This window comes from Diadema antillarum, unplaced genomic scaffold, assembly GCF_040938485.1.
Source record: "Diadema antillarum isolate AM-2024a unplaced genomic scaffold, OU_Dant_1.0 seq00002097_RagTag, whole genome shotgun sequence".
Lineage (NCBI taxonomy): Eukaryota > Metazoa > Echinodermata > Echinoidea > Diadematoida > Diadematidae > Diadema > Diadema antillarum.
In genome coordinates this window covers 69229-80766 of record NW_027272741.1, presented here as the reverse complement: position 1 = coordinate 80766, position 11538 = coordinate 69229, and positions in this window count along the sequence as shown.

Genomic DNA, 11538 nt, shown 5'->3' with positions numbered 1-11538 from the left:
CAGTGTGATAGAATAAAAGCATATGGATGTTATGTCTCCCTGAGCCCTGGAGGTCTCCAGAGGCTTCCAACTTTGGTGTGTTCTCCCTAGGTAAAAGTCTGCAAGACTGCATGGAAGGTAAACTTGAGGTACTGGGGAGCTCTGAACCCATGGGTTTATTGTTCAGAAGTCACTGAGTGACAAGGCACCAATATATGACAAAAACAATTTCCACACCTAACTCACGTGACTTTTGTATATCAACTCATAGATAAACATTCTCATAATGAATTATTAATGTACTCTCCCTGTTAAAACAAAAACAAAAACATACGCAGTATATATATATTGTATGTATGTATTAAACATTAAGGCAGATTCTCACATTGTATGCAAATATGAGATGTTTTAACAATTCAAAGATTTCAATTTCATGTACCCATTAAGCACATTTGGAAGCTATTTTGGAGTTAAAGTTAAGTGACAATTAGTTCTGTTTGATGATGTTTACATTGATTAATGTTCAGAGGCTTTTCAATGGAAATTATGGGTTGTACATTACTTGCAAATTCATGAAACTAGGTGTAAAGATAATCATTAAAGTTGTGACATGTTATTGTTATTTGCCCTTGAATTGATAGATGCATATAGACATCACAATCAACATTTTGCAGGGCCTATGTATGATAAAAGTAAGTATATTCATATTCGTGATTTGAATGATTATATATTTATGCAGATTTTCAGTGACTTACTCCTGAATGAAGGTACTGCAGCATTATTCCTGGCAGTGAAGATAAGAGACACAAAGGGACCCACATACGGATGAAATAATCGGAGATAGGGGCATGCACATGCCATATGGCGGCCATTTTGCATATAATCATATGCATACATATTCATATGTATAAAGGAATGCTGTTAAGTTACAACTGACATCATAATTGTGTTCATTGACCTGAAAAATATAGATATAGACGCCAAAATTTACTTTCTATAGGTTTTATGTACGGAGATATTAAAAGGCAATTATGGCGGCCATTTTGGATGCATTTATATGCAAATCTATGCAAATTATGTACAAAGGAATACTTTGAGGTTACTACTGATGTCATAATTGTATTCCTTGATCTAAAGAAACATAGGTTTTAGACACAGTACTGACTTTCTATGGGTTTTATGTCCCAAGATATAAGCATAAAGAGGTTTTATGGCGGCCATTTTGAATTTATGCAAATTAGGCATTGATCCACCACTCGAATTTTAGGGAACTTTTAATATGTTGTTTTGATAGCTCTTCCAGGTTAAACGCAAGTGGAATTGTTTCTGTTGCAATTTCTTTTTGGTCGACCCCCTTTTTTTCATATTTTTACTAAAGTAATTGTTATCAATGTGTAGTTAAACTATGTCTTCAATCCATGTATTGTCAGTTGCTGTTTTATCTGTAAACTTTTGTTTTAAATGCTATATATTGTATTTTTATGTTTTTACCCATCTGCAGGCCATTGAAAGAAGTTTTATAACTGACGAGGCTGCCCTTATCAAATAAAACTGGAAACAAATAAATAAATAAATCATAACATTGAAGCCCTCACTAGAATTATCATATAAAGTTTGATTACAGACAGGCGCATGTTAGCATATACTTATGTAACCCAGTGCTTCCGGGTAAATGTTAATCTTGGACATCATTTAACTTTGTACAGCAACAACTCACTTCCGTCCATCTTTGTTTCTATGTTACTAAGAACTAATCAGTCCATGAATATGCCATTCCATGTTCCAACTGATTTAATTTACCTTTTTCCAAACGATTCTTGCTAAGAACACACTTGTTTATAATTATACTGACATAAACGTATCTCAATTCTTTGAATAATGATATAAAAATGTTCTCCTTCTATACATTCATTTAAAAGGAAATTATCGCAATACAATTACAAAAATTGATTCGACTGTTTTTGTATTTTTTATTTATTTTATCTATTTCCTTGGCGTTTTCACGCGCCGATTATCTTTTTGTTTCGATAAGCTTCTGTTGGTGATCAGCGGATCTATAGGACAGTTTTGCTTGTTGCGTTATCTGCCTTTAATGTTAAACTTGTTCCATTCTCGCTTGGATGTGTGTAAACGTGTGTCCGTTGTTACCAACTGGTGACACTATGATATCTGTATGAGATAAATTGTGAATGAGCAGACTCCAGTCTTTACAATGATGTACAATTCAATACCAAATCAAGGGACTTTCCCAACCTATCTAAATAACAGAAAGAATGTACACACTCTGGAAAAATGTTTGCTGAGAAAAGAGGCTCTGAAGTTTAGGGTCTTTTTTTCATTGTGCCTAATCTCGCACAAAGCATTGCCCTGTGCAGTGAATGGCAAAAAAAAAAAACCAACAACAACAACAACAAAACAATACAGGGAGAAAAACCCCATAACAATCACAATGAAGGGATTATCAGATTGAGCTGAAATTTAGCGCATTTTATCAACACATTCTATCCATGACTAATTCCAACTTCCAATGCAGTAGCAGCATCTTCTGTAGAGTTGTAAGAGTTGAAAGGGAAGTGTGCATTTTTTTTAAAGAAATGACCAGGGGCCTGTCAGACATAATTAATCACGATATTCTCTACCAGAAAGTGTTAAAAAACGAAAAAAAAAAATGCCAACACACACACACACACACACACACACACACACACACACAAACATAGTCACACAAAATCCAATTCGTCTTATTTTTCACTTCTATTTTCACTCCTAACGTGAAATTGGGGCATGAGAATTTTTGCGGATATATGTGATGCACGGTCACATAATGATTATGTTGAATAAGTTAATATTGCACTTACGAATTATAAAAAAAAGGTAAATGTGGGAGTTTGGGCGGATGAGATGGACATACGAAACTATGGTTTCAGAGGTTATATCTGTATGTCTTAATCGTAATGTTTTGATATAGGAGATAAAAGGGGAGAGAAAAAAAGTGAGAAATGCTGATGAAGAAAAAAAATAACAGTTTAATGTCTTTGAAACTGAAAGGCAAGGATTTATAGTAACAATGACAAATGTATGCAATCATTTTAAACAGTCTCGCATGCGAGAGATGTTGTATTTTTCCAGAGCATGCCTGATTCACGCTTGCAATGGAGGGAATACTAATAATTAAAATGGTGCGGGTGCGTGGTCGCTCATAACACAAACCACTAAAAAGTCGTCCTTTCCGTGATGCAGCATGATAATGAGCAAGCACTGTCAACAGCTTTTTAACTCACCAAATGGTTGTAGATATTACACACAAATAACTTGTCATGCAAAAATAACACAAGAATGACGCATATGACGCATTTGTTTGTAGGTGCGCCGTTTCTTTTTTTCGATTAGTCAAGAAGGCAACAGTTTAATCAACATCAAGATAATAAAAAAAATAAGATCATCACCAACTATCGGGATGTGTCGATTTTAATGCTTTTCATACAGAATGATCACAGTAACTTCTAGTTGGCTGAAAGAGAAACTCACACAGTCACAAGTGACGGCCGCTTATCTTTGAAAACAACACAACCATCTGCCTTACATTTTCCCAGAAATGAGTTAATAATGTTTAGCCCGGGAGTCATGTATTCACACACTGCAAAATGTCTGGGTGTGCATGTTTGAGACACAGTGTGTGTTTATGTGTTCAAGTGAGTGTGTATGTGTGTGTGTGTGTGTGTGTGTGTGTGTGTGCGTGTGTGTTTGTGTGTGATGTGTTTGTGTCGAAGAGAGAAAGAAAAAGAGAGAAAAAATGGATGTTTATGAGAGATTGTCGTCGGTGTGCTTGAAATATTGCAGAGGCAATTTTGAAATTAAAAAAAAATATATTTTCTTTCCTCTCCATAATTTAACAGCGACGGATTTTTTTCGTGAGCTATGATGATACAAAACTCATTGAATGATTTCCTGCTCTACACTTTACTTCGGTTGTGGTACAATACAGAATTCAATAACCTAACCTAACAAAAGAGATTCCTATCAGTATTCGTTTTATCGCGAGAATAACTAAGAATATCAGTTCATACCTTGAAAGGATGAAAAAAAAAGTATGGAACAAGAGTGGTCCACTAAAAAGCAAAGCTTGTAACACGTGGATCACTCAAAACGTATTATGTCACAAAAGAAATCATTATAAACAGTAATATGATTTGATTTGATTTTGATTTGCTTTGATTTATTTCTGCATTCAATCAGATACAATTTGAATACAAATTTCCAAAGTACAAGGACAAAGAATAGCAAGTGCAGTGAAATAAATCGATAACAGTACACAAATACATACACATGGGTGATTGCATTGAGCACTGTACATACAAAAAAAAACCCGTAAAATAAAATATACAGTATTTTTCAGTAAATGACAGAGATTATTGAATGTAGGAGACCACCATTGTAAGCGATTAAGCTTGAAATGGATGGGGGCCTCATAAAAGGACTATCTAACGACACAACTCTCTTGGAGGTAAGTGATCAGGTGGGTACAGTGCAGTTGCAGGTGTGAGTGCAAGATGCAGTTGAAGGAAGAAAATAGAGATTGAAAAAAAATAGAAATCATTTACCATAAATATTTGTTATCGTGAGTGGGGAGAATATGATTGTACCAAATATCGTTTTAGTGAAGCTTTCAATCATTTAATCATAAACTACAAAAACAGTAAACATAAAGTACAAAAACAAGGAAGTTCAGATTAATCTTACAATGTTACAACCTGATGCAAGCACTATTCACTGAGCCGTGTGTACCCCCAGAAAAGAATGGTGGAGACGAATAATAGTGATTACATAGACACATGAGCATGAGACTGCCCACACTCTAGTCATGTGTGAACAACAACAACAACAGTGAAAAAAAAAGAAATAAAAAGATACTTACACAAAAGACGCAACACTGTACAAGGAAGAGAACACAATAACATTGCAAAACAACAAAGTACAAGAACAAAGAGGACAGAGGAAAGAAAAAGGGGCAGAGAAGAATGTAGTGACGTCTGCATAACAGAACACGCCACTCCATCATCATGACAGGTGAAAACACGGATTTTTTTTTTACATAAAAAGTTATCAATTATAATACAACGAAAGCTGATGTTTTCTTGTAGGTCAGTTTTTTAGATGATAAAATGATACAAGCTTCTTTTAAACTGTTATAGAGCCTAATTTCCAAAGTGAGATTCCAATATAAAAGAATGTATTTTGGGTATGTACTCCCTAGATTAGAATTGTATGCAAAAAATATCAATAAATGTTTGTCCGAAAACTTATGGAAATCATTAATATGATTTATGAATTATAATTGGCTTAACAAGCTTCCTTGTTTTACACCTCATTCAACTGCTTTCATATATGGGAGTCCAAATCATTGACATTGTACATTGAGACCTGTTCGGTAGCTCGTAAACAACTGTAAGGCTTTTCCGCGAATATACCATGATGATATAATTTGGCGAGAAGCATTTTATGGTTACCTGATCAAAGGCTTTTGAAAAGTCTTTTTAAAAATGCCTATTGTGTATGAACATATATACCTCGTGCATGCATGTGTTACTTTTTTCAACAAAGGTAAGTAGTGCTGTAATATCCCTAAATCCAAATTGAAAATTAGAAAATATATCACTTGCTTTGAAACACTTAGCTGTTCAGAATGTACGTTGTTTTTTTCAACAACAACAAATGAATGAGAAGTTAACACTAATATAGGCCTAGAAGAGCTTGCTTCCAAAAGGGGCTGAATCCATTGAAAAATGATGGATTTAACGCCTCTGAGCGCTGACTCAATTATTGACATGATCCCCCTCTCCTTCTCTGTGAGTTGAAATTATTTTTGCGATCTTTATATTGTTTGGAAGGAGACTAGTTGTGAGGGAGACGTCTATAATTTACACCAAATGATCTACTATTTAAGGAATGATATTTTAAACAAATCTTTGCCAATTTCGCCATAAACTGGGGTTTTTTTCGTCTTAAGGAAAGAATTAAGCTCAATGTTTGATTCAGCACTAAGATTTTTTCTTCTTCTAGGAGAAAGTCCTTTTATTCTACTTGCTTTGCTATGTCATACAATATGTAATTATATCTCTCTTAAAACTTTAGTGAGTGAATGGGTAGGCATGCATTATTTGGAAAAACGAATTTGCACAAATGATGATATTAAGCGATAAGAGGATAGCGAAGGAAGAAAAAAACACAAAAACAAAAACAAACATTGAAAAATAAAGAAGAACAGACAGATTCAAAAGACACAGAATGTGAGTACAATGACATAATGCATGTAATCGTTTTTAACGGTCTATAGCGACCATTCTATATGCCCAGAGCATATACGATTCACGCTTGAATATTCTGAATTATTAATCGATGAAAGGAAAATGACAAAGCCAGTGCCAATGCACTTTTACAAGGCCTCCTTTTAATGATTTAGCGTGTGTGTATGTGTGGGCGAACATGCGTGGGCGCGTGCATGCTTAAAGAGGCATGTTTACTCGAAAATTCAAGGAGGCAATATTTCCCCGAAACAAACAAAAAAACAAACAAGTAATAATCCACAAAACCGAAGGGAAAATGAAAATGTGTTCCCAAGTAGAAAGGTCACAACAGATTGAAGTCGGCTAAAAGTTTAGAAAAGGCCACACATTCACGGTTGACCACGGTCATCTCGGAACACGACACGTCAAATGCATTTCATTTTCCAAGGAATCGGTAAATCCGCTCTCAGTCAGACATAATACCCCGTTCCTACTGCCGATCAGATCATCTCGATCAAGCGAGATCAATCCCGATCACCTATTTTTACCAGAGCAATCCCGACCAAATGCTCGATCGTCCTTCAACACGATCCCTTCCCGACCGCTATTCGATCTTTGACGATCCACACCCGACCATTGTCGACATCTCCAGAATCTCTCCTCGACAATCACACAGATCTGTACTCGAACATCCCAATCTACACACAATCAATACACGATCACTACTCGGTCAATACTCGATTTCTACTAGACTTCTTAGACCAGCTCGAAATGACACAATCTGTGTAAGATCTTGCATCGAACTGGTTGGCAGGTTCGTACAGTGATCAAGTGATAGAAGAATTGGTTACAGTTTTTCGTTTGGTTATATGAGACAACTCAGTATTTTAGTTAACTGTCGTTTGATTTCGAGATGGAGCTGGAACTGTTGAACTTGCTGGAGAAGTGGCTGGAGCTACAGAAGTCAACAAAACATGCAGTGTGATTCTCTGTAGTTCTCATTTTTTTCATTAAAAGTAATATTTTTAACATTAATAATATGTTTATAAACCTATACAAAACTTAATTTTGATGATAACCCAAGTTTGCAGAAAAGTAAAAAAAATAAAAATCATGGGACAGATAGTTCACTTCCCTGGAATGTCTCAGGGTTCGTTTCACAACCCCTTTCCCTAGCACGCAAAGAATAAACACATGCAATTACTTTCAAAACTCAAAACATTATAAAACATAAACAAGACAAAAATAAAGTAATGCAAACCAAAGTTAACTCTAGTACAACCAACTCCTTCCAGGTTCTGTCACAGTTTTTTTTTTTTTTTTTTTTTTTTTTTTCAGTAGACAGTTCATGACAGATTATACATCAGTCAAGCTCATGGCTGGTGTTGGAGATCTGCAAAGTCTCCATCCAGTGTTACTTGGCTCAGGCTGAGGGAACTGTTTGGTGTAGATGAGGCAATGTCCATGTCACGACGGATGACAGATGTAGAGGTCACTGTGGGACCTGTAGGTAAACCGCTTCCTTGCTGTTCCATGAGAATAAGTTGCACATTGGGTGGCTGCAGATGGGAGTAGTATGACATCTGTGGAATGAGATGGGCTGGTGGCGCCGCTGCAGCTATGTTGGTGGCTAGCTGAAAATCCTGAAGGTGTTGTTGCTGCTGCCTCAACTGCTGTTGCTGCTGCCCTAGTTGCTGCTGCCTCAACATCTATTGCTGCTGCCCTTTTGAGCTCGGAGCAGCCACTGAAGGATGACCCCATCTTCTGTTTCCTTGGAATGGATGGGGAATGGATGTGAGGGAACATTGGTAATCATCGAGGCTCCTTCTTTTGGTTGTGGAGCTGCATTCTGAGCTGCCTGTCGCCTCTTCTCCTCTTGGTTTTCATCTAACAGGTCGACTGCGAACTTCGTGGCACGAGTGACGAATGAATGCATCCTTTGCTGATCCATTTCGCGCATTAGGTAAACCAAAAATTGCCACTCTGAGCAGCTGCATCTCTTGCATCTGTTCTTGCACTACGCACGGACTCCAGTTCTGAGGACAGTGAGGAGAGTGCTCGAGCTGCCTTTTGACCGCCATGAGGAGTTGAGGGTAGTGATAAATCAGAGACGGCGTCATCTGAGTCATCTCGCTCAAGTTCCTTTCTCTTCTCAGCAAACTAGAAAATAACGGAAACCAAGGCTATATCAATCAATAGGATACAATGAATGTGAACTTTTACAGGCAAATATGCATATTGGGTCGGGCCACACTTTTGTAAATTTATGGGAATTCGCAGTGCCTTTAAACCCAATCTTTAATTGGCCTTCATGTTATTTCTCGGAATATATTTTTCATATCCATACCTTCAAATCATATCATATGGGATCCTTGTTTTGTTGAATTAATATAGTGGTCTTTCAATTCAAATTTTAAGGTAAAAAGTTGTTATAACTTACGTTGGATCCTCTCTGGTGACGCAACTGCACTAGGAATGGCCGGCACATGAATTCGAATTTGTTAAGGATCCATTCCTGTCTTGCTGTAAGTTCTGCAGCACCAGATCCCGATTTGCGAGATGTCTTTATGAGCTTTGAAAATTGGGTCCTAATATTGGGATACCAAATCCCTGACAAGTCTCCTGGATTCAGTTCCAGTTCCGCCTCCTTTTCTGCTCTTTTTCTCTCTCAGCTTGAACTCCGCTGATGACTTGTCATACAGAAAAGTATGCTCTCGCAGCCAAGTTACCATGTCACCTTCTTTTTAAAGAAGGTTTTAAATTTTAAAACATTGACAGATATAAATCGTTGTTTTTATTCGTTTATATGGGAAAATAAACCTGATAAAATAAATAGAAATCAAATGTGTCAGCTATATTGTCATGGTGGTACTAAAATGATTGATATTTTCATGCATGTTAAATCTCTTAAAATATCCTGGATCAGAAGGTTTATTTGTGATCCGCAGACTGAAAATTATACGTTCCACATGTTCCGTTCTTTCTTGCCCCAACCAGTATCGTTTCATTTATTTATGGGGTCACTGTACTACAAAAAACTTGCCAATGTAATGTCTAATGATTTTTGGAAAGAGGTACTTCTGGCTTTTTCAGAATTTCTACAAATCAATACAAATGATAATTGGGCAAGCCAGCCTCTTTGGAATAATCCTTTGATTAAAATGAATAATAACACTGTATATTTTAAGTCTTGGTGTGAAAAAGGTGTACGTTTTATAAATGACTTGTTAGATAATGATGGAAAATTTCTTTCATATTTTGAATTTCAGAGGAAGTTTGATATACAAACTAACTTTCTTCAGCACGGTGGACTGTGTAATTCTATCCAATCATTTGCAAAAAACCGCATGTCGAAAATAGCAGACCCTTTTATTCCTCATGGTTTAAATGTAATACTGAAACATAAGAAAGGTTGTTCTGATATTTATCAAACGTTGTTAAGACACACGTCAAAACATTGTAACAGTTTTGTTAAGTGGAGTAGCATGTTGGATCTTGATGATGAAACATGGTCTTTATACTGTTTAATTCCTTTTGAATCAACTATTGATATTAATATGAGGTGGTTTCAATTTAAGATTCTCAATAGAATATTATATATGAAAGATGCTCTTTTAAAATTTGGTTTTGTAACAGATAAAAAGTGTACGTTTTGTAATGACAGTGAGGAAACCATAATGCATATATTCTGTTCATGTCCTTATTCAAATAATATATGGAATAAGTTTGAGCGATGGTTACTTTTGAAGATAGATAAACAAATTGTATTCACAAACCAACACAAGTTATTCGGATTATATGGTCTCAACAACAGTGCATTAAACTGTATGATGATTGTTATAAGAAGAGAATTTTTTTCAGCGAAATTAAAAAAGACCGTTCCGTCATTCGAATATATAATATCTGAGATAAAATGTTATTTTGAGATGGAAAAATGTATAAGTCAAATGAATAGTAGAGAAAAAACTTTTGTGAAGAAATGGGCTTTATTTATTAAGTGCTTTTGAATATTAAAATTGCATGATATTCATAGTGTTTTCAGGGTTATTTCTGCCAATAAAATAAAAAAAATGATATAAGTTATATGTTATATGTACAAGTGCAGTAGGCCACTCTTTGTCGATGTTTTGTATTTAAAAAATTATTTGTAAATGTGACTTTCTGAATATGTGTATGAATAAAACACCCTGTGGAAGGGAAAAAAAAAAAATGTCACCTTCTTCTTCAGGAGTAAGCATTCGATGCATCGTCTTCCTGGGCCTGAATGTAGTCTGGATATTAAAACAACCATGAATTACATTTTTTATGAAGAATGAAACAAGATATTTTTCCAGTTCTGCAAAACGGGCATATTACACTGAATTAGAAATACGCAAGATTTGTTTCTTCTCTTTCCTACGGGTATTGTATTATTTTCTGTTATCATTTTGTTTCCATACTATAATAAAAAATAGAATATTCCCGATACATTTTCATTTTTTCTTCAAGTTTCTTTCATAATTTTATTGGGGTGAAATGGTAAATGACATCTGATATATCATTCTAAATGTCGACCCCTCTTCAAATTACTATGTAAGGTTTAACATAGGTTTTCCCGGCCAATTTCGCACTTTTGTCAGTCCAATTCCTAATTGCTGCATTCAATTAAGCAAAATTTAGCCTACATGACATGTTCGGTAGTTCAATTTTATGATCTCTTCATTCAAATTCATTTTGGAGCATTCAAATTACCTTTAGCCTCATTCTAATTACCACTTTTTCAATTGAAATTCGTAAAACGAGCACCATTTCGTTATTCGTTCGTTCAATTTAGAATGATTTAGTCACGTGATCACGGACATGCCGCACTCGTTCATTCAAATTCATGTTTGGGCATCCAATTTAACATCTTTTGCAGTCAATTTAGCACGCGTGTTTATGCTTTGGTTCTTTCTTTATTTTTTTTTTTTTGTCAACATAGTTATTGTTTTGCAAGCGTCATATACATTTCATATTTTCGTACTTATTTTAGAGATTTTGGCAACAGTTTTTTTTTTTCTTCAATGTTCTTAGTGATTCTTCCAGTCCGAAGATATAGTGCATCATGTGGCCACAACTTATCTGGCCGTATAGTGCTTTATTCCGAGTGTGTCGGCCAGTTCTAGGAAGTCAAGGTCATGATCATCAAATGTTTCTATAATTCTTTTTCTGTCTTCTTGAAAAATACGTCTGTATCTAACTTGTTCTGCCATGACTGTAAGAAGATGAAGTTAATCTGTAGTATTGGTACATGTAA